This window comes from Heterocephalus glaber, unplaced genomic scaffold, assembly GCF_053883595.1.
Source record: "Heterocephalus glaber isolate CG9 unplaced genomic scaffold, H.glaber_assembly_v1.0 deba00001561, whole genome shotgun sequence".
Classification (NCBI taxonomy): domain Eukaryota; kingdom Metazoa; phylum Chordata; class Mammalia; order Rodentia; family Bathyergidae; genus Heterocephalus; species Heterocephalus glaber.
Window position 1 is genome coordinate 1,367,342 of NW_028258349.1, and position 27,432 is coordinate 1,394,773.

Below are 27,432 nucleotides of genomic sequence, written 5' to 3' on the forward strand. Positions count from 1 at the left end.
CACACACATTCAGTGGTAGAATGCTTGCTTAGCATGTGTGAGACTCTGGGTTTGATCCCCAGCAGTAGAAAAAAAAAATCTTTCTTTCCTCCTTTTCTCTTCTACCACCAACTCATCCCTGGAAAAGCTACTGTCACAGATGGTGACATTTGAGCAATGTGGTCTTCTCAGTCTCTCTGCTCTATTCTCCACCTTGTGGTGGGAGTGTTAATAAACAGTGAAAAGATGATCAGAGAAAAAAAAAAAAGATGATCAGAAAAATCCAAGGACTTTGGTAATTCAGAATTTGCATGATAAGTAATACATAATTGAGAAGTATCTCTAGATTCAAAAGCATTGTTTTGTTCTTGATCCTGAATAATGGAAACAAGAAAAGAGCTATGTAAACTCAGATTATTTCAAACCTTCACTTGTGACTATTTTACATGTCACAATCTAATTGTCTCAATCACTAATTTGCATACTAATAGAAATAACAACATATTTTAAAAATTTTCTATGAGTACATGTTTGTGATTCATAATGAAAAATTATTGTGGGGAGTTCATACATATACATATTTCATCTTAGTGCTTTTTACTTCCCCTTCTCCTCCTTCCCTCCCCTCTCTTTCCATCTCTATATCCCCTCCCCATATACAAGAGCAACGATATTTTTTAATCCTTTAATGTAATAAGGTTGAGCAAGGGTACTTCCCAAAAGAAGTTTTATTCCTCCCTTACTACGGCTTTCAACCATCTCTCTATGTGGTGCCAGGGCAATTCCAAACTCTGGCCTTCACTTTTTAGCATAGTGTGTTGACAGACCCTACCCTTAGAAGTCAGAAAGCAGTGGGTAAAAACATTAACCTCTCCTAGTCGGGGATGTGGAACTGTGGAGAGAATGGAGCTAAAAAGCCTTAATGAGAAAAATCCATAAGTTAGCAAATAAAATTTCTCAAAAACATCTCTGATATGGGCCAGGGATTTGGCTCAGTGGTTTCAGCGCTTGCTGTGCAAGTGCAAGGTCCCGAGTTTGATCCCCGGTACCAAAAAAAAACCCCAAAAAACTCTGATATGTTCAGTGTTTATCATACTTCCTAAAAGTATAAGCTAAAATCTATCCTGCATGGGGCTGGGGATTTAGCTCAGTGGTTCCGCCGCCGGCCTTGCAAGCACAAGGACCCGAGTTCGATCCCCGGTACCAAAAAAAAAAAAAAAAGAGTAAAATCTGTCCTGCAAACATTTAACAGATCTCGGCAGAATTCTTAACTCAGGTTATAGCATTTCTTTGTAGATGATATATTAATATGTCAGTGGTGGTGAAGAACATAGGTGGTGGAGTTGGACTGCCTGGCTTTTAATATTACTAGATTGAGCACTTTTTGTGTGCAATCTTAGGCACTTGACTTCTAACTAAACATCTATTTTTTCAACCATAAAACGCAATTGGGTTTTTATGAAGACCGAAAGAAATACAGAGCTTAGTATTGTACAGAACAAGCCTTCAAGAGATGTTAGTTATTCGTATCTGGATTTTGAATTATTTACCATGTTGAACCCTAAAAATGCCTGAGGTCACATTGAAAAAGCTTAAATCTGTCTTTCTGGTTGAAACCTATAGATGGCACTACCATCTCATCTACAGTACTATAGTATACTATGTAGTAGGAAGATGTTCAGGATTTACCAGGAGCCCCTGAGTAGGGCCTAGTGAATAAGAACAAGAACCAGAGAGGCAGCAGGAAACTAAGCTGGTGAATTTAGGAAAATAATGTACTCTTGTACCTTGGGGCCCCCTCTTGAACTGCTTTCTTTGAAATTTAACCTGTGTGTTTGATCAAATGGGTAGAATTGACTGTTTTCCCAAAATGCTAGTGAATCTAAAGTATTTGTCTTGTTTTTCAATGCAACCAATACAATTTTAACCTGCCAGATTGGTGCTATAAGAGAGACACATATGTCCCCAAATTTTCCTCCCAAACATGAAATCTTCATTAGTTACTACCTGACTGTAACAAACACAGTTACCTTCTGTACCCTTACTCAGTATAAACTGGTGTGTGTGTGTGTGTGTGTGTGTGTGTCCTTCTAGTAGTTCTTTTTACTATGGTTCTAGACAAAAATCTCAAAGTAGGTAATAACTTATGATTTCAGAGAACTAAAAAAATAAATAAATACTGCTGATTCTGAAACACACTGGTGAATGAGGCAATACACTACATATTTTTATCTTTATTTCACATCAACTCCTATTTTAGACTTGATATTAGAATATAAATTTTATTATGTTTTTCTGTAAGCCATAAATATTTCCTTCACTGATCTTCTGTACGTATAAGAAATTTTGTAAGACTAGAGGAAGATACTTCCTGCATGTAAATATCAAGTAGTAATAGGCATGTAATAAGTTTTGGAAACTAATTTTATAAGGTACCTCACATGTAATTTGGGGCAAAGATAATGGATATTAAGAAGGGGGTGAGAGGAATATTTTAATGAATCAGATATAAAGAGCGAACATAATATAAAAATTGGAGACTGATGTGAATTACAAGCTAGTACATTGTGGCAGGGCTTTGTAAGGAGCACCGGTGTGAGACTATACAGAGCAGTAGTGTACTGTAGGAAACGAACATTCAGTGCAGACAAGCCTGATTCTTTTGGAAGTCAGTGCTCCCTAGCTCTGTTTATTTTTTTCACAGAAAAATGTCATCATAGTATCATTTTATGACTTGACAAGAAGAAGGAAGATGAAAATTTTAAGCATTGTAGCTGTTATCATTTGCAAAATCGCATGGCTTTTTTAAAAGCTTGAAGATTGAACATTTAGAAAACCTATTATTAAGCTTTGTAACAACTTAATAACTGATGGTTATGGTTTATCAGAATGAAAATATAGCTGAGGCAGGAGGATCGCTGAGTTCAAGGCCAACCTTGGCTACATAGTGATTTCAATGTCGGCCTGAACTGCATAGCAAGACCCTGTCTCAAAAAACAAAAACCAAAACAAAATAAAAAGAATAGGAATAGGTACATTTAGTAGGTTCATTTAGAAAGTTTATAGAGATTTAATTATGCAGTTATACATGATTGGAAATATTCTGCATGGTACATAAATAACAGATATAAATAACAGATTTCAGGGACCAGATATTAGTAAAATATATGAAGACACAGATGAGACATAGCAGTTGCCAGTTTGTTGCCTCTCAGATCCAAATCTGCCCTTCTCTTACCTACTTTGCCATACAGGAGCAGGAACTTGTAAACATTTCTTCATTGCCAGTCATCCTTATTAATGGAGGGCACTGGAGTCACAGTCAGACAATGGGGTTTCTCTTCCTGGTCTTAGGGTGGTTTATTTTCCTCCTTCCAGTGACATGAGGGAGATCTTACAAAATTCACTCTTTAGTGAGTTTTTATAGCGCCCCCGTAAGTGTTTTCTTGAGGGAAAATTCTACCTCCCCAAGACCTCTGCATACTACTCTGTCTTCCAACAGGCTGTGCTACAGCCACTCTCTCCAACAAGGTCTGATTCTCAGTGTTATGTGATGCATACTCTCCTCTTAATTCTTAGTTTCCTCCTTGGATATTTTCTCCCTTAATCCTAGAGGTGGTAGTTGCTTCCTGTGTTTGCTGTTCCTGTATTCAATAGCATCCTCTTTTATCCCTTGTAACCATTTTTACTATTTAATAATCAGGCGTATTACATTTTCTCTGCTCAAATTACTGCTGTAGTTTTTTACATCCAACTAAACCATCACTAATGCACAAGAAAGGAGGAAAAGGTTAAGGGGTCATTGAATCAGACTTTCTCAATTTCCTTGCCCCAAAAGAAGCCTGAGATAACTTCAGATCTCAAGGAAACCCTGTACAAAGCATTGAATCTATGGCTTAAGTTATCAGTAACTTGTAGATAATAATGGTCAGTCCTCTTTTTAGTAAAGAATGATATTTTTATATAGGTCTACTTTTTAGGTGACTTACTAGTGCTCTTTTTCCGTGGTCCTTCTTACAAGAATAATTCTCATGTAAATCACTAGAATAGAGAAAACTATTTTAGTTTTTCCTTTAAGTGTCCTTAACATTTTAACCTTATTTGAATAGGTCTAAAAGTCTTGTAATAAGTTTTCACTGTGTAAGATGCTAATAAGATATAGTATGTGTATATTTCACAGGCAAGAATAGCCAAGATGAACCCATGTTGAGAATGGCAGAGCCCTAAACAGTTATCTCAAGAAAGAGATGTGAACTTTTTCATATTTAAGACATGATACTTTGGGTCTCTTTGTCACAATCAATCAGCCTAGACCTATTTAATGTATTAGCACTTGGCTTTCATATTGTCAATTGCTTCAGAGGCACAGAATGTATGATTTGCCTTCAGTTTTGTGCTTGTTTTCCACATAGAAAAAGAAGTGACAGGGAGGAAGACACAATGCCTATGTGAATCAAGCACTTTCCAGCATACCCCAGTCAGTGATGCATAAATGTCTAGTTAATTAGGTCTATATTTCCTGGCCACGCCCAGATATCGTAGAGTCTAGGTCTATAGTTTTTTTTTCTCCTATGCACATCATTGTCCTAAACAAAATCAAAGTTTTTATTAAAAAGGAAAGTACTGTTGCTGTCTTAGTTACTTTTCTTTTCACTGAGATACAATACCTGACACCCACAACTTCAAGGAGGACAGGTTTATTCTGGCTAACAGTTTGTAGAGGCTTCAGTCCACAGTTGGCTGGTTCCAAGGCAGGGCGGCATGGCGGAGAGGAGTATGGCAGGCAGGAAACAGGGAGATCAAAGGAAAAGGAGGGAGTTAAACCCTTCCAGGCCACGCCCCCGGTAATCCATCTCCTCTGACCAGGCTTCACCTCTCAACATCACATTTATCTATAAACTCATCAGTGGAGTAACCTACTGGTGAGTATCACACTCCCATGATCCAGTCCCTTCCTCAAAGCCCCACCTATGAGTGTATGAGGCTTTGGGGGCACATGTAGACACAAACCATAACAGATGGATATTGGGGGGCAACTCAGTGAGGTCACAGTAAGTTTTTAAAAAATACCTTTTGATTATTATTATATTATAACATTATTAAAATTGACAAATTCACCATTAGGATCTGACAAGATTAACTTTCTAGTGTTAATTTTGATGGTGTTGCTGTCCTTATTTGGACAGTCACCGAGTTTGACAAAGACTATGAGCTCACTAAGCCAAAGTACTATGAAATTATTATAGCATTGTTTATTCACTTATTCATATTCTTTCCTAATTACTGTATGTATGCCATTGTACTAGCTATTGGACAAAAAGAGCCTAAAGTGTGGAGAAAAGGAATAATCATTAACACTAGAAGGACAGTTCAAGAAAGGAAATTTATAGGCCTTTCTTACTTAGAAGCATAATTGCAAATATCCTAACCAAGATACGGTCAAATTTATGCTGAGAGAAAGAAGCCTTACACAAAGGATTACTTACTTTATGACATCAATTATAGGAAAAATTTGAACAGTCAGAACAGTGAAAACAAGAAAACAAGAACAGTGGTTGACTCTGGTGGGAGTTGGGGCAGGAATTGATTACAATGGGACACAAATAAATTTTAGGGATGATGGTAATGTACTATGTTATGATAAGGACTTGGGTTTCACAGGAATATGTCTTTGGACTTGATCACTGAAGAATGCTGAAGTAAGGCAAGAATAACTCAAAGTATAATGCGGAAAATGTTCTCAAGGAGAGGTAGATTCTACATATGCCTTCAATGTTTTACTAAAAAGATTCTGTACAATATTCAGTGTTAGGTACTAGGGATAAAAAATGTGGTAAGATAAGAGTTCTTCCCTTCAGAAAGTGATTGATTGATTGATTGATTGATTACAGTAGCAGGAATTGAATGAGGAGTGCTCAATTAGCTACATACTTAGCCCTGTTAAAAAATTTTAAATTTTAAGATAGGGTCTTGCTATGCTGTCCCAGCTAGATTTGAATGAACTTGTGATCCTCCTGCCTCAGTAGCTGGATTAAGGGCATGAGTCTCCAACATGTAATAGAAAATGTGATTCTTAAACTGGAAGTTCTCATTACATGCCTTTGGAAGCTAAATGAATAAATAAATGTGTAGATCCAGATCAGCTATAACAACAGAATAAATATAGTAAATAAAAAGTAGTTTAAAATAGAAGCTGGATTATAAAATATTAAAGAAAAAGTATATATCGGGTATAAAATATATATAAGTAGTTTGGCAGAATGTTCCTTCTAATTTGGGGGAATTTTATAGATATCAGCTATATTACAGCATATGAGTATTTTTTCAGGACTGTTCGAAGGTGCTGATTGGGTAAGAATATAGGTGGTAACATAGGTGGTAAAGAATATAGGTGGTAGAAATCATGGTGCAGGAAAAGGAAGATGTTAGAGATTACAATTTAACTGAGGACCAGAAAGCAATCAAGGCCAGGTATCCTCCAGTCATTCAGAAGTATGAATATTTGGATCATACAACAGATGTCCAGTTACATGCGTGGGGAGAAACTCTGGAGGAGGCGTTTGAGCAGTGTGCTATGGCCATGATTGCATACATGACAGACACTGGGACCGTGGAGCCCCTCCAGACAGTAGAAGGAGAATGACTTGCAATCTCTTCTGTTTCACTTTTTGGATGAATGGCTTTATAAATTCAGTGCTGATGAATTCTTCATACCCTGGGAAGGGAAAGTACTTAGTATTGATCAAAGAAATTTCAAATTACCTTCCATTGGGTGGGGAAAAGAATTTTCACTTTCCAAGCATCCTCAGGGAGCAGAAGTCAAAGCAGTAACATTCAGCAATGCAAGTCTATAATGAAGAGAAATCAGAACTTTTTGTGATCATTGACATTTAAGACACTAAAAAAAGAAAAAGAAGAAAGACCTATGAAGAGCTGCCCTTTTCTTCCTCTTGAGAAGATAAAATAATTTCATTTCTCTAGTGTCTTTTGACAAATGGAAATTTATAGAACAGAAATTTTTAATTTAAAGTGTGACTTTCAGAAGTAGAAAATCAACTGTGCATGGTGGTATATGCCTGTAATCCAACCTACCCTGGGGGCTGAGGAAAGAGGATTGAAAGTTTGAGGCCAGCCTTGGCAACTTAGCATGACCTTGTCTCAAAATAAAAAAATCAAAAGAGGCCTGGGTGGGTTGGGTGTGGTGGTACACACCTGTAATTCTAGCATTTGGGAGATTGAGGAAGGAGTTTGTGAGTTTGAGGCCAGCCTGGACTACATAGCAAGAGTGTCTCAAAATAAAAACAATAGCCTCAGTGATAGAGCATCCCTGGGTTCCAACCACAGTACTGGGGAAGAAAAAATAAATAAATGGAAAATCAGTGAAAAAATAAAAGAATATAGGTGGTAAAGAATATTGGTGGTAAGATTGGGTAAGAATGTAGGGGTTTTTTTTAGTGTTTTCTGCAAACGTATCTCCCCACTGTATCAGAAAGGTACCCTGTCCTTGCATTCTGAAAATTCATATCCCTCTGTCCTAAGAGGAATCACCTGCATCTTCAGAGCTGCCTGAATATGCATTCTTTCCACAGATGGTTATGATGTCCTCGTAGAATAAATCCTGCTCTTGGCACTTGGGATACATAAATAAACACAATAAACCTCTCTGACTTTGGTCAGCTTATATTCTACCCAGAGGAGTCAGATAAAAAAATAAACAATAGATTAGTTAACTATATACTATGTATGAACATTATAAATGCAAGAATAAAAATTTTTTAAAATAAGAAAATCAGTATAAGGGGAACCAAGAAACAGCACATAAAAGTGTGGTAAAGGGAGGCTATGATTATAAAAAAAGAAGTCAGGGTAGGCTTTGCTAAGATGACATTTGAACGAACACTTGAAAGAGATGAGAGAATTCCATGATCCTAAAGAGGGAGCCTTCAAGCAGAAGAGTGAGAGTGAAGGCTTTGGTTGAGAGGCATGCCTGGTATGTTTAGAAATGACCAGGGAGGCCAGTGGACTGAGGCCAAGGAAGACTTCACATGGGAAACGATACTTCAGGTTGATTTTGAAGAATGTGTTTTTAGTTAATCAAAAGGGCCAGCAGTTCCAGGAAGTGAAAGCTGTCTGTATGTCTGTCTGCCTAGCTAGATAAACATGTCAACATAGACAAAAATATATAAAAAGTACAATCATCTGAAAGAATATTTGTTTTTTCAGGAAGTGCATGTAGGGAACAGGGAAAGGGGCTGCTACCAGAACTCCTGCAGTGAGTCCTGGTCTTCCTTGACCCAGGACAGCACAAGGAGAATTAATTAATAAAGACAGGAAAGGAGACTTAGAGATGAAGCTGAGCTTTGGGCCTGATCAATGCTGCTCTGGGCAGCAAAGACAAAAGCCCACACCTTTATTAGGTACATCGGGAGTAACAGACTGACTCAGAGGGCAGAGACAATAATCCTAGAACAATGAGGAACTGAGACAGATGAAGATCCCAGTCAGATGAGGAATTTATGTTGATTAGGAATTTGCCCCTCCCCTGGATGTCTTCAACTGATGTAATCCTGCCCTGGAGCATCACAGCATCACAGGACCATTGAGGTTTTAGCTGTGATCAGAGGCAAAAATGGAATTATGTCCCAGTGTCCATTATGCCATAGCTGGCCTGTAGGCAGGAAAAGTAGGCCTAATTATATAATTTGTGAAATCATTTTTCCCTAAAGTTATGTAGAATTGCTCCTGACAAGTGTAGGTGGTCAATGTGGCTTGATTTTATGCATGCAAAGAAGAACAGGAGGGAATAAGTTCCAAGAGATAAGTAGAGGCCAAAACTCCAAGGGCCTTGTCAGTTGGGCAAGGAGTTTGGATCTTATCCATGTAGTGAGCTCATGATTTCTACTCAATATCCATTTTGCCCTACCTCCACTGCACAGCATTCAAGTGATGTAGAAAGACTGCTTGCTCCCTGGGCTCTGGGAGTGGGTCCTCAAGAACTAAGCTATTTTTAAAATCTCATGCTCCTGCCTGTGATTGGCTCAGTATCTCAGACCTAAACCAGTCCACAGATGCCATTCTTTTAACCAGTGATGGGTTCAAAATTCTACACATGATAAAATAAGAGCTAATAAAATGTAGGAAGTTTTCTAGTGGCTCCTAGATAAAGTTTTCCCACTCCTCAAAAGGAACAAGGAAAGGTAGTTTTTGTCTCTCACTGGACATGCAAATGTGAACATTGAAACTGCTGTAGATGGCCTGCTATGAAGCCAAAAAATGAAACTAACAGTGGAGAAGGCAGACAAAAAAGACTTACAGGAAAATGGAGCAGGCACCACCAGATTAAGTCAACACTGGTCAGCTTCCCCTTTGAACTTCCCATTAGACAAGTAAATTTTTTTTGTTGTTATTTTGGAAAGATCAGTTTGGTGAATGGGAAGGGGTAAAACTGCAGCAAGGGCTCAAGATGACAAGAGCATATATCTAAGTTATACTAGAGGGATGAGTGGAATGGATATGACTATTTAGGTAGGATGTGATTTAATCTTTGTACATAGAGATGCATGAAAAGAAGCTTTGAATAATTTTCAATCTTATGTTTTGAGAGACTAGTTAGTTAGTGGTTAACAGAGAGAGAACAACATTAATGGCTTGCTTTTAAGTCTGAATAATGGAGATAACAATGCCTACTTCTTGTAGTTGTTGGGGGTATTTAGTGAGATAACGAACAAAGCACCTGGAACATAGCAGACATTTAATAAATAATAATTACGTTTCTCATTATCTGGAGTCCTCTTCAGAACTCCTCCATAACTTCCTAGGAAATAGGAAAATATGTCTTTTAAGATCAATCTTAGATGTCACATCCCTCTTAAAGTACTTTTTGCTCCCTCAAACTAGACATAATATTTGGTGCCTGTCCACACTTCTTGATCCCAACACCTGCCCCTCATTCTATTCATGAGATAGTGATGTCATGGTGTCCTAAGTGATGGACACTTGAGTTGACTCCATATCTTGGTGATTGTGAATAGTGCTACAATAAATATGAGTGTAGATGTATCTTCAACATGCTTATTTCAGTCTTTGGATATATACCCAGAAGTGAGATTTTGCTAATTTTATTTTTACTTTTTTGAAAAATCAACACACAGTTTCCAAAACCGATGTACTAATTTGCTGTTCCACCAACAGAAGAAACCACTTGTTTTTAAAAGGCCTGTCATTTTAATAATGATATTGTAGGAGTAAAACACAGTATGTGTTCCTTTTAGCTGTACACACTGATATATCTTATTTGGATCTCAGAAACCATCAATTACATAGAAAAGGATATTTTTTAACTGGATAACATATGGTATTCATAAAGTTATTTTAGCTCTTCTTGCCCAAACTGCCTCATTCTTATGTAAGTATATGCACATAGGCTCACAAATGAAAAGATACAACATTTTCTCCAAGTGGCCTTTGATAGTCCATAGTACCACACCTTGAAAAAAAAATATAGTTCAATAAAAGCAATTCCATTGAGCCACAAAAAAGTAGTGACCTCAACTGGACACAGCCTGGGTTTCCTGGGGACTCTAGTGGCCTCTTACTGCAAAGTTCTGGGGACTTCAGTGGTCCTTACACTAAGGGGTTTGTTGAGCCCCTGTGTTTGGATGTGCCAGGTTCCTAGAACCTCCAGAAACACAAGGAAAAAAGCCCCTTCCCCAGGAAAATCTATTTCACCAGGTGATAGGTGCCTTCAGCTGCCTCTGAACCTGAAAGAGAGGAAGTAGAACCAGAGTACAGAGCATGTTTATGCCAGTGGAAGAGGATGCTTTTTGCTTTTCTCAGCTCCCTTTAAAGCTGCTCAAAGCATTTTCTAGAGGTGCTGGAGAAAGCAGAAGGGCCCAGTAAGTATGGAAATGGAGCTGCACTGATAATAGGATGTGAGTGCAGGTGTAGGCCTGATGCAGATCAGGAAGGCTCCATGAGTTACTGAGGACACTACCTGGGAAGGGTTCTGCACTGGCCAAAAGAGTAAAACTAAGGGACCACATTCACCAAGGGTTATCTGGCCCCTGAAGCTCATTGGCCACCCCCACACACCCTTAGTGGTAGTCACCTGATCTCTTATGGCCTGACTCATTGAAGATCCTCAGAGTATAACTAGAGAGCACCTGAAAGCTTTCTGTATTTATCATGGCTATACAAGATCCTGTCTGCCATCGTCAGATTGCTGAGATACAAGGAGTAGGACCAAGTGAAACTCATTTGCTCTCTCCATTTGGGATTTGGCCTCAGGAACTATAAGTTTCCAAGTTCAGTTTGTGGCATGAAGGTGATAAACATGTCATTGTAATGCTGGATGATAACCTTGAACTTTTCTCCTGCAGGAAACTTCAGGAGAAGAATTACTGACTCCTCCAGAATACCATTCACTACCAATGAAGTTGAGCTACTTTGTGAAATTGCATTCCCTATAGATCAGAAGGTAAAGATTACAAAATTGTTGTTGACAACTGTGCCATCCCCTGATCTTCGAATCAGTCATAGATTTCCCACATTGGAGACCCAAGAATATTAAACATAGAGCCAAGTGTGGTGGTGCATTCTGGGAGGGTGAGGCCGGAAGACGACTTTGATCCAGCCTGAGCAACTTAGTGACTTAAGGAGACCCAATCTGAAAATCAAAAAAATAAGAAAGGACTATGGATTTAGCTCAGTGTAAAGACCATTGGTTCAATCCTCAGTCCAAAAAGAAAAAAAGAAAGAAAAAGAAGAAGATGAATATAAGCAGGTATTAGCAATGGTACTGTGACTACTAGTACTGTGAGAAATCCTTAAAATCTCCTTCTTATTAGGATCTATGGGGATCACTTCACATTTCCTTCCAGTGAAGTCACTCTTCCCCTTCCCAGGGTTTGTATTCCCTGAGGGGTATTGACCTAGAAGGCCAAAATGGAAACCCCAGAGAACACAGATACTTGAGCCCTCTTTTTCCTTAGTCCTAAATCTAAAAACTCATGATTTCTTATTTTCTGAATGCTTCACCTCTCCATAACTGAGATTTCAATACCTTTCCAGTTCAGATGTCTCAATGAGGGGAGTAGTGGTGAACCTAGGTCACGTGTACCACAGCGGGCCCGCAGAACTCTCACAGTCAGCACGTAAGCCAAGTTGCCCTAGCACCACACCAGCACCCCAGCATCAGATAACAGCACACACAGGGGACATATGCATGCTTGGAAAGGCACCAGATAATCATGTCATGATCCTGGACTCATTAGCCAAGGCTTGTCAGAGCTTTGGAGTAGTTGGTCAGTATTCGGGTTTAATTGCAGTGTTGGCACTTTGAGATGAATAAGTGGATTTTGGATTGTAGTTTGGGTACTTGGTCTCTAAAAGGTTCACCATCACTGGTATAGGGTATAAGAACCCCAGGAGGCTGACAGGACACCTGCTTCTTAGTCCTGATCCTGCTCTATTGAGATGTGCACCTTGGAGAAGCCTGTTGATTTCTCCAGATTCTTCTTTTTCTTTATAAAACAAGGGAGCAAAAATACAAAGCCATTCATATTTCTTTTAACATTAGCATTCACAGTGGCATTGTTCTACCATGTTTTCTGGAAAATAAGACCTAACCTGACTGACCTAACCAGAACCAGGCCTAGCTAGTCGCTACCATGGTGGTGGCCACTGTTACACAGAAGATTATATCTCACTATTCCCTTGCTCCGTGGCTAGTTTGTAATGAGAGGTAAGGCAACATAAGCTGATCAGGCTGGGGTTTTTTTCTAGTAAGTTCTTATTTTTAAGGAAACATGGAATGTACCTTAGGTTTTTCTTGTTCTCTTCCTTTTCCTTTGTCACCCTCTAGTCCTTTTCTCTCATGTCATAGAATCTCTCTACTTCTTTCTGTTTGTGCCCCAATCTCTCTACCATTGGGGCCTCAGTTCTGGGAAAGGTCTTGCTGGGTAGTAGAAACCACCACCCGGTTCAAGCTTCAGGAGGGAAGCACTTGGCTCACTCACCTTCTCATGACTGGAGAAGCAGGAGGAGGAGAAGGACCTGAGGCAAAAGGCCACGGATGACACAACCCACTGGGTTTGCTTTAAGATTTCAAGGAGTTAAGAGGGAGGTGGAAGACAGCTGTGGGTTCTGTTCCACAATGCAGACAGCTAACAGCTGAATCTCTGTTAGTACCCCATGCTGGTCACAATTGCTAATCACTTCCTGCTATTTTTTTCCCATTGGCTCAGACACTTGGCTCAGCATCTGTCCTTTAAGTCATAAATAGTTTAAAATATTACGTGCTTAACAAATGGTTCTGATACAGTTGGCTAGCTGTTTAAAAAAAGTTTAGATTCTTCTATCTATGACACAAAGTATACCTGAATAGTTTACAAAGAATAAGGAACAAAACTACCACCGTACTGCCACCTCCAAATAAGTGATAAGATTTAACTAGACCACTCTACCAGAGTTTTCCCAACAATGCACTTTTTGAAGAAGTGTAGTACATGCCCTAAGCAACAAAATTCTCTGGGCTGGGGATTTAGCTCAGTGGATCTCCCACCTGCCTTGCAAGCACAAGGACCCGAGTTCGATCCCCGGTACCAAAAAAACCAAAACCAAACAAAATTCTCCCAGCACCATTGGCACTGTAAGACCTTGTGTTATCTGACTTTGACCCCACAATGTCTAATATCTACACGATTTCTGACCATTTCAGTATGTAATTCATGTTTGGCCCAGTGCTTCTTTGTACTTGACAGCAGACTTTGCTACAGAAAGCGTAATTCATGACCTATCGCAGCTATTATTTAAGGAAACCCAATAAAACCTAACTGATGATGGGAATGAGATGAGCTATAAGAATGAACAGCCAAGGGCAGGGGTGCAGCTAGGACTTGGAAAGCACTGGATCTAGAAAAGGAAAGCCAAGGGGAAAGCGAGGAGGACTCTGCCTTTTGCCTCTGTTCTCCATGTCATCCATTCTTTTCTTCCTGAATCTGCTATCTCCCTCTCACAACCAGTACAGCACGGTCTGCACTACACAGCTGTAACAGGGCCAGCCACATCCCAAGATCATTTTCTCTGTCTCCCTCTCTCCTCTGCTCTCCTTCACTCTCCTTTCATCTCCTCCCCTCCCCGTCCTCTCTTCTTAACTCTCCTCTCCTTCCTTTCCCTTCCTTTCTCTTCCTTTCCCTTCCCTTCACTTTTGTCTCTCCCTTTCCTTTCTACTCACCCCGCCCCTTCTTCTTCTCCCTCTTTCCTGCTCCTCCTCCCTCTTCTTGTTCTCTCCTGCCCCCTTCCCTTTTTCCAACACATATTCATGCACAAGAGACTGTGGTTAGGGCAACAAAGTCATGTTGTGTTTATTTGGCTGCTTTATTTCCACTTCCCAAACTGTGAGAAATTGAGGGTATTCTTGCAAAGTGAAAGCCACCCTCAACAACTAAATGCAAGAGTCTAAGACTTTTTAAAGAAATTTTCAACTGAAGTTGAAATAATGATACCAGAATTCCCAAGACACCTACCACCCAGATTTAATAATAATCACTGCTTTTGCTACTCTAATTTTCCTGTATTTTCTTTCTTTATTCTTGTTCAAGTACTTAATGCAAATCTCAAATATCATGCCTCCATGCCTCCACATATCAGTACATGCTTATATTGAAATACATGTGCAAATATACATACACATATATATCTTACATAACCGCAGTACCATTGTCACAAACTAAAAGCATAAAAATAATTCATTGGTATTATAAAATACTCAGTTCATATTAAAAGTTCCTCCAATAGCTGAAACCTCTTTTTTTGCGGGGGGGGGGGGGGTACTAGGCATTGAACCCATGTCCTTCACAGTGAGCTACAACCCTAGTCCTTTAACTTTTTTAAATTTTTGAGATAGTATCTCACTAATTTACTAAGTTGCTCAAGCTAGGCTTGAACTTCTAACTCAGCCTCCCAGAGTGCACTACCACAGGCATGTACTACCATGCTCAGGAAGTATAACGTATTTTATAGCAGGTTTTGTTTTAATAAGGATCAATGTCTTTATGCTGATTTGATTATTAAACCTGATAATTATTTTCTAACTGAGAGAAGTCAGTCTACCTTTACTCTGTGTTCTCCTTCTCTTCTTCTTCCTCCTCCTCTCCTTTTCTTCCTACCCTACCTCTTAAACTCAAAGTAGCTGCCTTGGAACCACATTATAAAGCGCCCAAGCAGGGAAGCTGAGGATTTGGAGCTTGGCAGTGGACTTTGATATGCAGAATCTGTCATTTTGCTTGCTAGAGTTGAACAGCCCTTTCTTCTTTGCTGTGTTAGAATGAATGTCAATATGGCAACTTCTATGCTTTGAAATAAAGGAAGGAAGTCACAGGTTTTGCCTAGTGGCTTGTTGCACTGACCACAGAGCCATATGGTAAGTGTGGACAGGAAATGGTATCTCATCTTAAAAGATGATGGAGCTTCTAGAAAATCCCAATGTGTGAAATGTCATCTGTGTAGTGTGACTTTGTGAATGTTGGGAAATTAAAAATGAGTCTGCCTTTGTCAATAGTAGAGTCAATATGGGGTAGTTATTAGGAGCTGGAAAGGGTTTATATATGGCTGTGAAAGGAAAAGAGGGACTTTCTGTAGCCATCAGAAGGCTGCAGGTGAGAGGGACTAGAATCCTACCCTCCTGCTTATCCTCGCAGGGAAGATAATGGCAACCATGGAACCAGTTGGGAGATGTGATGAGAGTGGCTTCCAGCTTTAAGATCCTGTTATAAAGTCTCTAGATATCAGAACTTGGGCCTTTCATTTATGCAAGTTCATTGTACAAAATCAAATAATACAGGCATATAGAAGAAAGCAGAAACTCTCCAAAATCTCACCATTCAGAAATTATCATTATTTTGACAAAGTTCTTTCTGGATTTTCCCCTGTGCATATATACTCATAGGCACACACACACACACATACACATACACACATGTATAGATAGAACCATCTGAATTGCTGATATCCAGTCTTTTTAAGCTCAAACTATATCATGGGCATCTTTCTGCATTCATGATAGCATATACTCATAATCTTTATATGATTGCATAGTGTTCTATTGATTGGATATAGCAATTTATGTAAAACTACATTATATCTTTTTCTCGATACTGTAACAATAATAATTTTTATACCTATTTGAAAATTTACCCACACATTCTTTATATTAAAATTGTAGAGATTTTTGGTCAGAGGTCTGTACATTCCAATTTTACATGCATTTACAGAATTATACTGTTTTTCAAATATTGTACTAGTTTACTGGCTGACATAATTTTTATTGTTTGGGGTTTCCCATCTTGTGTTATGTTATGGATAAACATAAGATACATAAATAATATTACACATATGCACATTTAATCTTATTTCTTCCAAGTGATCTTTTAAAGTTTAAGTAAAAATAAAAACTTCAGTATGAGCATCAGAACAGAAGATTTTCCATGAGATGCTGATGATCGTGCATCTATAGGCTCACAGACACACGTACAGCACCTACGTTTGCTGGTCACTTGGTTGTGGTCACTTTAGAGGAAGAGGATGGAACTCCACCCCAAATTTGATGTGAATGTCAAGATTAACGATCCACATGAGAGCATATGAAAAGGGTTATTGTTCAGTAAGTGAGACTCTCCAGGTAAAGCAGGACAAGTCTCTTGAATGGGACTGAAAATGGATTCAGAGAACAGCAAAAGGAGACTGGCTAGGGGATCTGGTATAAGTCAGAGAAGGGTTGATGTGAGTGTTCCTGTGTTCAGACAGGGGCTTGTATGTTTTGAATTTTTGCCAGCGACAAAAGAGGGGATACTCAGGCTTTCTTTACAGCTCAGTCAGCCTCTCCAATTGGGCATAAAGAAAAGAGGGTGGGGTGGGGCTTAAGTTGTCAGCAGTTAAACACCAAAAATAATATGTCCGACTCTTACTATGTACTTATAAGCCCAAAACTTTTCAGAGAGTTTAGCACTCTCATAAAGATGGCAAGGTCAGAGCTACAGGCTGGCCTTTCAGGTACTGTTTTGGAATCGAAGAAAGAAATGCACAGAGACACAGAAGTTGGGTAAAAAAACAAATTTACTCTCGAGCAGGCAGGACTGCCAGAAACTGGTCTGGTCCAAGTCCATGAGCTGTGTTCTTTGTCCATCACCTTTTATACCTTTGTCAGTCATTATCTCATCCCTAGTGGTCTTTGTTAAGTAAATAAAGTTCCAATTCCTGTTTAATGGTTAGACACAGGTGGTTTCTGTCACTGATTACAGTCCTAAACACATGGCCATTAAGGCACATACATCATAAGTTTGTTCAAGGATTCCCACTTTATTCATCAGAGCTAGGATGTTATCTACAGTGGAGCTACAGATCAAAGGAGCTATATAACCTTCACTTTAAACAACAAAAGCAACGGGCCAAGGCAAGCTTTTAAAGGGATACACTACCTAGTTTGCTTTCACAACTACTTTAATAGCTAATCTGCTAACCTTTCTTTAAAACTTTTCCCTATCAGTACCACTGAAAATTTCAGGCCAACAATTGACAGGGGTGGTGAGCTCTGCAGAGATCTCATTCTTCAATGAAGATACAGATTTCTGGAGATTGTCACATCCAGAGTTGCTCTCAACTGAGGTCCAACCAACACCTACTGATATCTTAAGGACCAAAAAGACTCACCAAGAAAACCTCAAGCTCCACATATATAAATTCAGTTTATTTGATTTATGTTATAGCAAGCAACAAAAAGGGTTCTATCCACATAGTTTTAATGTTAAACATAGGATATATAAATCTATAAATAATTTAAAAATATTATAGTTAATGTTACATGATATATGACTAAGGGAGAAACAGATACATTTACATTTTCCATTAGTCTAACAGGATTAATACATAATATGCTATTTCTATTATGGGTACTTTAAAAAAGATGCTTTGGGAAGGTTTTTAAAGATGAACACATGTACAGGATACAAAATCAACATTTAAAAAATCAATTACTTTTTGGTATACCAGTGAAAGACTATCTAAAAAAGAAATCAGGAAAATAATTTCATTCATAGAGGCTTCAAAGTAGTGAAATACTTGGGGATCAATTTAACCAAAGAGGTAAAAGAATTCTACAGAAAAAATTTCAGAACTCTGAAGAAAAAATGTAGGAAGACAGGATAGAAAGACTTTCCATGTTCATGGATTGGCAGAATTCATATTGTTAATGTGGTCATATTACCAAAAGCAATCTATAGACTCAGTGCAATTACCATCAAAATCCCAATGACATTCTTTACAGAACTAGAAAAAAAATTCTAAAATTCATATGAAAACAAAAGACTCAGAATAGCCAAAGCAATCCTGAGTAAAAAATGCAGTGGTGGAAACATCCAATACCTGATATTTCAAACTATACTACAAAGCTACAGTAACAAAAATAACATGGTACTGGCGCAAAAAAAAAAAAAAAAAGACACATAGCTCAGTGAAATAGAATACAGGACACAGAAACAAACTCATACCATTACAATCATCTGATTCTTGGTGCCAAAAACATATGTTAAAGAACAGAGAGTCTCTTTAACAAATAGCACTGGGAAAACTGAATATATATAAAAGACTGAAAAGTAGATCCCTATCTCTTACCCTGTACAAAAGTCAATTCAAAATGGATCAAAAACCTAGGCATATGACTAAAAATTTTGAAATTGCTACAACAAAACATAGGGTAAAGACTTCCTGAATGGGACTTCAATAGTTCAAGAAAAAAATAGCAAGAATGAACAAAAGAAACTACATCAAATTACAATTTTGCGCAACAAAGGAAACAACAAGTACAGTGAAGAGACAGCCTACAGAATGCGAGAAAAAATTTTGCCAGCTACACTTTTCATTGAGGATTAATATCTAGACTAAAGCATTCAAAAAAATCACCAAAAAAGTAGTTCAATCAATAAGTAGACAAATGTATTGTGCATACACTTCTCAAAGGAAGTACAAATTGGGCTGGGGATTTAACTCAGTGGTTCCACCGCCTGCCTCACAAGCACAAGGTCCTGAGTTTGGTCCCCAGTACCAAAAAAAAGAAGTACAAATTGCCAATAAGTATATGAAAAAATATTCAACATTTTTATCCATTAGGGAAATATAAATCAAAAGTACACTGAGAATCTATCTTATCCCAGTGAGAATGGCTATCATCAAGAATTTTTAAAAAATATAATGAATGCTGGCAAAGATGCAGAAGCAGGAGGAAGAACTCTTTTTACAGTATTGGAATGTAAATTAGTGTAGCTACTAAGGAAATCAGTGCCAAGGTTTCTCAAAAACCTAAAATTAGAACTACCATATGACCCAGCTATACCACTCCTTAGTATTTACCCAAAAGAGTTAAAAATTACCATACTGCAGAAATAACTGCATACTCATGTTTATTGTGGCACAATTCACAATAGTCAAGATGTGGAATCAGACTAGGTGTCCATCAAAAGATGAATAAAGAAAACATGATAAATATACACAAGGAAGTATTATTCAACCATAAAGAAGAATGAAATCATGTCATTTGCAGAAAAATGGATGGAGCTGGAGACTGTCATGATGAGAGAAACAAGATAGATTCAGAAAAGAAGTACTGTATTGTGTATTTTCACTAATATATGGAATGTAAATATATGACATGAAAGTATAAGGGAGACTATTATTAGACAAATGGAAAGGAATAAAGAGGAGCAGGAGGGATGTGTGGGAGGGTAAAGGGGGAATGGAAACAAGAGCTATTAATGATATCATTAAGAGATGATGATGTTGACTTTATGGAGGTGAAAAGGGGTCCAGTAAATTCTGTTGAGTGAGAGTAAGTAGATTATAAAACAGAACATACGGCATTGTCAATTTTTTATTTTCAAAAATGTGCTTATATATAGATAACAAGAAATCATCTAGAATGGTGTTCACTGGATGGTTTGAATCTGTCTCTAGAAGTGAGATGCTGAGCACATTTTTATTTTTAAGATTATTTTTTGACTTATGTTATTATAAAATGTTTCTAAGCAAAAGAAATTAAGAATTGCTGTACATGAGGTGAAGGATATGTTAATTAGCTTTATTATAGGAATAATTTCACAATGCATGTGTATCTCAAAACATTATGGTATACATCTTTTTTTTTTTTTTTTTTTTTTGGTACCAGGGATTGAACTTGGGTCCTTGTGCTTGCGCAGCAGGCGGCGAAACCACTGAGCTAAATCCCCAGGCTACATCTTAAATATAAATGATTTTATTTGCAAGTTATATTGAAGAAAAAAATAATGTAAATAAAACTTAACTGGGCATCACAAAAAAGGTAGAAAAGGAACACATGTGTACTGTAGTCAATTTGAAAGCTAGGGGAGATTCCAAAAGAAGAAAAATCATCATAATTATATCTTCTGATCTAGTCTCTTTTGAATTTTTTTTTAAGTAGAAATTTGATATCAAAATCTTATATAATTTCTGTTTAGACTTTTTTGTGTAGTTATATCCTAAGAATCTTCTAATGTTGTTAATAACATTTATGCACATTATTTTTGATGATCACATAAAAATAGACCAAGTGAATGTACCATAATTTATTCAGCCAGGCCCCTAACATAAAACAATAAGAAATTGCTAAATTTTCACCATGTAAGATAATGACAATATTATAACTTTGTGCAGAATGAGTCACCTCTTCTAACCACACTGTAAATATTATAACACTGTCTTGTAACGTCCACTGTTATTTGTAAAATGTCAGAAATCTAACTGTTGCTCCTAGTAAAGAAAACTTTTTTTTTCTTTGTCTTTTACATTTTTTCATTGTCTTTGAAATTCCACAGTTTTACTGAACTGCACTTTAGCATGGATTTTCTTTCATTATTTTTTTCTTGGAATATGTTGCTTTCCTGTTCTAAGGGTTTGACATCTTCCTCAATCACAAACGTTCTCCATCTTTATTTCTTTTAATATCACCGTTGTCTCATTTTCATTTTCTGCCAGCTGAAACTCCAGCAAAGCATCTGTATCCTGATCACTGTATCTATCATGTCTCTTAATCTCTGTTCTATGTTTTATGCTTTTGTGTCTTTCTGTACTGTATTTCAGCAGGTTGCCTGCCCTCAGGCCAACACTGTTGTGGACCTAGTATGATTGCCCAAGGTCCAGGCATTCCATTCAGACATACCTACCACACAAGGGAAGTGACTTATCTCGTCTGGAATCTCTCACATACAAACAACAATGCCAAACTTGGCCCTAACTATGAGCCAGGTGCATTATGTATATATCCTCATTTAATCTTAACAACGCTGTGTGATAATTATAATTTCCATTTTCTAGGAAACAAAGGAACCAAAAGTTAAGCAATCTGCATTAGTTACTAAGTGGTGGAATCAGAGTTCAACTCCAGGAAGTCTGACTGCATGGCCTCATGCTGAGCTACTGCATCACACTGACTCTCATGCAGTCAAGTCTGCCCTTAGGTACATGGAAAGTCCAGAGGCAACACCCTACTCCTCCCTCCCCTCCCTTTGAAGTATTTTCAGTGAATGATGGTGTTGTGGTAGGTTAGCTCTGTTACAGGAGACAAGATGGTATCTCCAAAAATAAGACAGTAGGAATTAAATAGAAGGCCCTACACTGTTTGCACCATGAAGCATCTTTTAACAGATACAGTGCAAGTATTCACTATACTGCCATGGTCAGTGATCCTCTTGAACCTTCTGGTGTTGATATCCACTCTGTCTGGTTTCTACATGACTTCATGCTCTTGTAACTATGTGACTCATACTTGGCCTCATACTTCCTTGGTCTTTGTCACAGTTGTATTTATTTTACATCTTTAATAGATAATAGCAGAAATAAAAGCCAAATAGTGTATAACAAACAGGAAATGCATTAACATGGCAAGAAAGCCAAGCAAGAGTATAGCTAGACAACAGAAAGCACCGGATCCAGGAAATGAAAACCCAAGGGAAACAAACGTAGGCCTGTCTCAACTGAGCTTATTTCCATGTGTTGATTTTCTTCATTTTATGGACCAGTGCTTTTCTCCTGGCGGCATGTTGGGCCATGGCTACCAGTGTACCTGTTATATAACCATTCCTAGAGAACTCATTTCCATTTTCATTTCCCCTCCTTTTTCTTTGTCTCCCTCTTTCCTCTTTCTCTCTCTCCTTTTTCTTCTGTCCTCCAAAATCCTGAGTAAAAGTTTCTCATTAACCTTTATTGGGCCACAGAATATCCTTGGTCCAATCAACTGTGGACAGAGGGGTATGGTCAAGTTCTACAAAAATAGCATTAGGCTTTTATTTCCACAGATGGAAGAACAGAGTCCCATGTGAAAAACTGAAGATGTTGCTGTGTGCTGTGCAACTATTCTCAAAGGTCACATGGAATCAGAAGAATATTGGTATGGGAGGATTTTTTGTGAAAATGTTTCAACACACACATTGATATAATGACCCCAAACATAATCTCTCAAGCTCAGACGTAATATTTCAATATGTGTCAGTCTCCAAAAGTTAGGAATTAACTCACATAAGCACAATGATATCACTACACACATACAAACCAACAACAATTCCTTGGTATTGTCACCATACGGGGTCCCAGGAGGTCCTGCTAAAGAGGAAATGGGGACCTCAACTTGGTCTAAACAGATTCTTGACATTCCTCATGGAAAAGAATTTTAGGATACATCTGTGAGAGGCAAAGGCAGATTTATTAGGCAGTTAAGACAGTGCACACTCAAAGGAAGATGGGCTGGGGATTTAGCTCAGTGGTTCCACCGCCCGGCAGGCTCAAGGACCCAAGTTTGATCCTCAATACCGCCCCACACCAAAAAAAAAAAAAAGGGAAATGGCATGTGAGTGCTCAAGGGTGAGTCACACCAAGGTCTGGGCTTGGGGGTGTGTCTTAGTCATTTTCTCACTGCTGAGACACAATACCTGAAACTCACATCCTAAAGGAGGAGAGGTTTATTTTGGCTCACATTTCAGTCCATAGTCAGCTGGCTTCCAAGAAAAAACAACATGGCACAGAGGCATGGCAGAGGGAAAGCTTCTCACTTTGTGGCAGCCAAAAAGCTGAGAGAAAAGTTCAAAGCCAGAGAGGGAGATAAACCCTTCCAGGCTGTCCAGACCCCACTTCCTAACACCAGCCCATCTGTAGGTGCCCCCATAATCCAATCCCTATGCACAAGCTCCACCTCTGAGCCCATGATATAAACCATAATGGTATATATGTGGTCTTGGGTTACCCTTAAAATGGATTATTTGGGATGTTTATCCACTGAGTCTTTTTTTTTTTTGGTGCCAGGGATCAAACTCAGGTCCTTGCAGTTGCGAGGCAGGTGGCAGAACCACTGAGCTAAATCCCCAGCCCCACTGAGTCTTTTATTATTTACCTGGTGTCTCGTTGCCCTAAGATCAGGTTGCCTATTAGTGGATTAAAACAAAAACTGACTCTCTCAGCTAGGTTAAGATGCAAATCTTAAAATGTTTGAAACTTAGAGATATTGTACCTATTTAGTAGTTCTGTTTATACACTGTTTTTATCTGAAAATGGAAGTCTGAGATGTAACTTTGGAATTTATGAAGTTATAGTATTTTTAAGACCCTTAGGAATTGAGGAATGATGAACCTGGCAGTAAAACAACTCTAGGGAACAGAGTTAAGTGAAACCATGGGGTGCTTTGATTATAACATAGTTCCCTTGAAACTACAGTTTTTTATTCTCCTTCTTAGCTCTATTTATTTTTAATCATACCTCAGTATCACATAATATTCAATCAATACTTAAATTTCCCCAATGGCAGGTAATTTTTTGTATTTAATTCTATCAAAGCAAATACATGTTGCATTGGTTTCATGTTTCATAAATCTTTTTTAACTGAGAGCCATCTTCACCCCACTCTATGATTTAATTTCCAGGATTTATGAAGAAACAGGCTAAATATTCCAGCAAATGCACCACACACTAGATTTGTCTGCTTCCTCATGATATGTTCTCTATTGCTGCTATATTACCATAAATAGAAGTGAATTATAAAGATTTTCAGGTTCGACTTCTTTTGAAAGTATGCTTCACAGTTGTGTTGCCTATTTCTGTGGCATCAAATTAGTAGGTGGATTCGGGAACTAAAACCTCTCTCTTGTTCAAGTCATTGTCAAAATTTTACCTTAATTTTTCACTCATTGGCATTTTTTGCCTGAATCATCATTTATTTCATTACATATCACAAAATGGTGACTTTCATAATCTATTATCCCTTTTATATTTATTATATGGAAGTTTATAGAAAAAAATCTTAGTAAAATAAGATTATATTATACTGCGAAGTGTAATTTCACAGGGAAAGCAGAATAAAGTATTAATTCTTTTTTTTAATTGCCTGTTTTCAGATTAAGGGTTAGTATTTAGTGGTCCACTATTGTGGCAGATGGGTTCTTTCATACAACGAGAAATATTTTGGAGATTATATATATATAATTTCACATGTCTCCAAGAATACCTCAATAATTAAATGGAAGGCCTTCCAGAACTCAGAGCTGTTTTCCTCATGGTTATGGTTTTTTGCAACACAAGGACATAGATTAAAATCAGCAATAGGGGAAGACATATTTAGGGCATGGTTCAGAAGATAGCAGGCACAAAGCTTTCAAGCATCCCCTCCCGAAGTTTTGTGGTAGTGCTCATTTTCCCAGAATGTGTGACAATATGCATGGAGTGGTACCAATCAGGGAAGAGCACCTGAGACTTGGTGTGCAGAGATTTTACTGAAGGCCCATCATGCAGAGATGCATAACCACCTGCTTTGTGTATCTTTTTCTTTGGTGCCTCCAGAGGTCAAGCTTATATCACAAAGTCAAAGCTCCCATCCCAAATCCCATTATTAGCATGGACTCTCTGACATGACCCAAGGCATCCAGGCAAACAGTCCCTCTTCTCAGGCCGGACAGTCCATGGACTTACAGGTTGTCATCAAGGCACTGAAGCAAAGGGCCAAGTCTTTCTCTGGACAAGATTAATAATTTATTACAGAGTAATCATTATTCTTTTGATAGTTAAATTTTTCTATATTGGCTCATATTTTTTGGCATGATTCAAATAGCCTTTGCTATTATTTTTGTATCTTGACACAACCATGTAATCCAGGATCCCCTTGTACATTTGTTACCCTATGCATGAATTCTGCCTTCTCTATAAAAAGGTAAGGCTTTTTGAGAGGAGAAATGATATTTAGAGACTATTACCTGGTTCTCAGGCATGTTCACTGCTATTTCTTTTTATCGCTTTAGGCCAGAAGTTGAAAACTGAACACCCATATAACTTTTCATATTACAGTGCCAGAGCTGAATAGTTTTGACAGAGACTATGGCCTGCAAAGCCTAAGAAAAAGTTTACTGATTCCTCTTTTAGGGCTTCTGTTGAAAAGAAAATCAAATTGTGAGCTCAACTGATAATTCCAAATTTAACATCAGATCATTCTATTTAACTTCTTTGCTTTTATATGTACATCTTTCTTATACTGAAAAATCTTTCTTCTAGAATTTTCCTAGAACTGTTCTTGTTTCAGCACTGAAAGTTCCAGATACTGGAACAACCCCTGTGAGCAATTTGAGACACCTATTCACTTGATTCTCAGAATGTTAATGTCAGTATGAATTTTATTTATCCTAAAATCTATGTTGAATCTTGTCTGAGTCATTTTCTCAATGCTGGGACAAAATACCTGACACACTCAAAGGAGGAGAGATTTATTTCATTCCATGGTCAGTGGGCTCCAAGGCAGAAACTGGATGGTGGAGGAGAAGGTGTTCAACCTGTGGCAGCCAGAAAGTAGAGAGAGAGAGAAGAACCAGGAACAGAATACACTTTTCCAGTTCACACCCCCAGGGACCCACCTCCAACCAGGCCTCACCTCTTTATAGCACATTCAGCTACCCAACTCATCAATGGATGAAACCACTGATGAGTATAACACACCCACAATCCAATCATCTTCCAAAGACATGAGGCTTGTGAGGGACATTTTAGGTTTAACCACAATAAATGTATTCAAATTAATGATGCCAAATTATCACTAAATTTTACAGGTCTATTTAATGTATAGGTTCTTCTCAAATCCTCAATTCTAAACTTAGCTGAGCAGGACTAGAAGGATTTGCTGATGAATTTTACCAGACCTTTAAAGAAGTAGCACCAATGCTCCTCAATCTATTCTATGAATTAGAAAGGGAATAAACACTTCCAAATTTATTCTACAAAGACAGTATTACCCTGATACCAAGACCAGATACACCACCACCACCATCATCATCATCAACAACAACAACAAAACTATAACCAGTATCTTTGATGAACATACATGCAAAAATTCTCAGTTGTTGTATTCTTCAAAACAGAATACAACAACATATTTATAAGATCATACACCATGATCAAATGCTTTTCATCATAAGGAAACAAGGATAATTCAATATACATAAATTGGCATATGCAATACAGCACATAAACAGAATCATGCATAAAAATCACATTATTATCTTTTTTTTTAATTTAAATGAAAATATATTACCTGATTACAACAACATTACATTAGAAATCAGAAACAGAATGAAATTGGGTAAGTTCTAGATATGTACAAAATAAGCACACCTAAATAATCAATGAGTTAAAAAGAAATTACAAGAGAAATTTTAAAACATTTTGATGAATGAAAATGAAGATACAACATATTAAAATTTTTGACATAAGGTAGCACAGTGCTTACAGGGAAATATATAGCTGAAAAGCCTATATAAGAAAATGCTAAGGATCTCAATTCAATCCTTAACTTTTCACACTTAAAAAAACCCAGAAGAGCAAATTAAACTCAAAGCAAATAGAAGCATGAATAACAACATATACGGTAGAAATAAATATGCATACCTCTGTTTATGGCAGCACAATTTTTAATAGCTTAATCTTGCGTATATGTGCATTAAAAGATGACTAGATAAGGAAAATGTGGTATTTATACACAATGGAGTACCACTCTGCCATAAATAAAGATAAACAAGGTATTCATAGGTAAATAGATGCAACTTGAGTACATACTGTTTAGTTAAATAAGTCAGACACACAGACACATAACCTTAAGCATCCCATGGCTTCTCTTATATGATCAATATATATATATATATATATATAGAGAGAGAGAGAGAGAGAGAGAGAGACAGAGAGAGAAAGACAGAGAGAGAGGGAGGGAGAGAGAGAGAGATACAAATAAAGACCGAAATAGAAGATAGATAAATAGGAAATATGGAGAAGTTCAAATCATTCCAAAATCACCTACTCTGTTGTTTCAAAAATATCTTAATAGATATGCCAATTTGTTTCATTTATACTACTACTTATTTTTAGTTCACT

The 27,432-nt window shown here is 37.7% G+C and overlaps 1 long non-coding RNA gene and 1 pseudogene across 1 annotated transcript in view; both read left to right on the forward strand.

The window, feature by feature from the left end:
• LOC106007812 (uncharacterized) overlaps nucleotides 1–25,501 on the forward strand; it is a 45,124-nt gene extending 19,623 nt beyond the window's left edge. The window contains exons 2-3 of the long non-coding RNA XR_001182380.3: nucleotides 11,358–11,455; nucleotides 22,338–25,501. This is a non-coding gene — a long non-coding RNA (uncharacterized LOC106007812). The remainder of the gene's footprint in view (nucleotides 1–11,357; nucleotides 11,456–22,337) is intronic.
• On the forward strand, nucleotides 1,064–9,350 carry LOC147823933 (tRNA-splicing ligase-activating factor archease pseudogene; annotated as a pseudogene).
• Nucleotides 25,502–27,432: the final 1,931 nt, after the last annotated feature.